The sequence below is a fragment of the Leiobunum rupestre genome, chromosome 11, assembly GCF_980474605.1.
Source record: "Leiobunum rupestre chromosome 11, qqLeiRupe1.1.hap1, whole genome shotgun sequence".
Classification (NCBI taxonomy): Eukaryota; Metazoa; Arthropoda; class Arachnida; order Opiliones; family Sclerosomatidae; genus Leiobunum; species Leiobunum rupestre.
In genome coordinates this window covers 20912484-20915232 of record NC_143394.1, presented here as the reverse complement: position 1 = coordinate 20915232, position 2749 = coordinate 20912484, and the positions used below count along the sequence as shown (strand labels likewise).

The following is a 2749-nucleotide window of genomic DNA, read 5'->3' as shown; positions in this document are numbered from 1 at the left end:
TACATAAATAATAGCAGAAATACATGATAATAGGAATAAAAATAAACAGTGTCTGAGTATTTGGCTATTGTCATTGCAATCAAAGGATGTAAAAGTTAGGTATAATTGTGGAAGGGATTCTACACACACTGATAAAGGATTAAAGAACTCTTATTGCCCTTGAAAAAGTATTAGCTTTGGTGAGTCTTTTTCGAATAGCTTCTTTCTTCATTTGATTGTTTATGTCTCTGCTTATTTTCCTCAGCCTTATGTTAACGTATATTTTGATAATCTTTTTCATCAAAACATTAACGTGGTGTTGTGATCCAAGTTCGTCATCAAACATGTGTTTAGTAAGAGTTGGAAAAATATTGTCCATTACTAACTGGTGCAGAACCAAACATTCTATTTTTAAGTCAATGTTTTAAGCCACAGTTTGAATCTCACTGCCTTCTCGGTCAAGCTACAAATCTTGAGAACACTAGCTGTCGGATGACATAATCCACCATTGTCCTTTAAAAGGAGAAGAAGTTTGGTTGGATCCTCCTTTACATAGTGTGTAAATATGTTTCGCATTTTAATTCTTTTTGTAATTTCTTTACAACAAAACCAGCCATATAACGGATTATGTTTTCTCGAAAGATGTTGGATGTTGATGTTTCATCAGTAAGAACATATGTAACATAATCACTCATAAGCATGCCATAAAAGCTTTTTCGTTAATGAAACCTTGTTCACGGGATATGACGTAAATTACGTCACTTACAACTCCGTGACGAAATATGCGTCATCAACTTTTCTGATGGGAAACGGAAGTTAGTGAGAATTCCTCGCGCGTTTCTGGCTTTGCCCATGTCAAGTTTAGCTCGTGCCTCGCGATCACATGATTTCATTTCCATGGTAACCTTTTCAATAGCGCAAGGATTATATGCATTTTTGGGTCCGCTCAATGTATGTTCCGCGTGAAACAAGGTCTCATTGAATTTTTTTCAATGGAAATATTATACAGAGGCATACTTAGGAGTAATTATGTTACATATGGTAAGAAACATAATAAAGTCATCCATTTCTTCCTCTAGAGATTCTTCTTTAATAACTCTAAGTTCGTTGGTTGGAACTGGCACCAAGCACAAATTTGGAACGTGAGTGTTGTCCAAATCAATTAAGTGGCCACTTTTTTTATTTTCAATTTTAGTAACCAACGTGTTTTTGTATGCAGCAGTGAAGTTTCTACAAGTAGGATTGTTGTTCCAACCTCCTCGCTGACGAATTGTGTTAAAAACTTAAAATATAACTCTAAATGGTCCTGCGAAAGTTTTTAAGTTAAAAGGTATCTTAAAAATTAACAATTGTTTGCAAAATCTGGTATTTTAAAAAATATACTTCAGTGGTCCATCAGGGGGAACAATGTACTTCTCTCCAATGTCCAAAACACTGTGAATTGTGACACCAAAACCAATAATGGCTGTCTTTCTTTGGCTTTAAAAAATCAAGTTGCCTTCCAGGTCTGTTAAATTGAATAGAAGTTCTTTAGTCTTCATTATGTAACATTTGGTTATTTCAAGGTTGGAAAGCCGAATTGGTGCCTTGTAACCTTTAGCCCATGGATTTCGAGAGTTCAATACCTCAAACAAACTGCAAGGGACAGTGAGGTAAGATACGGTGTCAAAATTTTTTTTGTAGATACCGATCAATTTTTGATATAAATTTAGATGTTGGCCCGCTTCCTTGAAACACTGGATCACCAGCCTCTTTCAAAAATTCTATGCTTTTTGCCACAGAACTGCTAACTGTTTGTGCGGCCAAGTTGAGTTTTAAACTTTATATGAAATTTTGATAATTTGTTAGCCTTAGCCAACGTTAATCCTTCATATTCTTGATACCTCTGAAGGATGGCAATATATGCCCATTCGAATTTCTAAATATTTACATTAAATGTTGTCCAATTTCCTTGATAACTTTTTAAGGTGAATGTTGTTGTAATAGAGAATCTAACCCAGTTAACCTTAACCTTGAACCGCATTAAATAATACACAATAGATGTCACTAGGGTAGACAATAAGACTAAGAAATGTAACAAGGAGTATTTTCCCGCCAGACTTACTCACTATGCTTAACATGAAGGAACCTTAATAAAGCATTCAGTTATATTATATGTATTTGATCTAATTAATTGAAATACAGAATAGGAATCACAACTTGGTGTCAGAAGTGGGATTCTTTATTACAACAAATGTTACATCACTTTTTCCCCTCGCTAAAACCGAAGGAATTGAGTTTTCCTTAAGAATTTTCCGCGTGAGATCTTTCGCGTTTTTGCCAATATGATAATCTGATTCTTTAAAGTGTTTATCACAAACAAAGTGATACTTTCCAGGTATTAAGTTCAATCGATTTATTGCCTTAAGCCATTTTGAGCACAAGTTTAAGTTAGATTGAGGTAATCTTTATTGTGAAAAATGGACAATACAAGGTTTTAAACAAAGACCTGAAATTGTTATGATAAAAACAAGAAATACTTGTGAAATGGTATTTTTTTCCTTTGGTGACCGACTTTTACGATTGGAAGCCACACAAGTTTGTACCATTTTCAATTGTTTGAAGTTTAAATTTACGTAAAATATTTTATTTCGCGTTGTATTTTACCAAAAACTAACTTTATTTTCGAAAATTAAACAATTTTTACAAGTCTCGGTAAGCCAATACGTTTTTGCGTCCAGCGTTAGAATTTTCCGCTTTTTATAGTTTCTCCATTCTCCACCAAACGATT

The 2749-nt window shown here is 33.9% G+C and overlaps 1 long non-coding RNA gene across 2 annotated transcripts; it reads left to right on the top strand.

Moving 5' to 3' along the window:
• Positions 1-1080: 1080 nt before the first annotated feature.
• Positions 1081-1839, top strand: LOC149921984 (uncharacterized). Of its 2 annotated transcripts, none has more exons than XR_016477380.1 (5): positions 1081-1121; positions 1199-1309; positions 1368-1484; positions 1545-1631; positions 1663-1839. It is a non-coding gene; the product is annotated as an uncharacterized LOC149921984 (long non-coding RNA). The 2 variants fall into 2 exon arrangements; XR_016477381.1 differs by having other exon boundaries at positions 1106-1121; positions 1202-1309.
• The last annotated feature ends 910 nt before the right edge of the window (positions 1840-2749 follow it).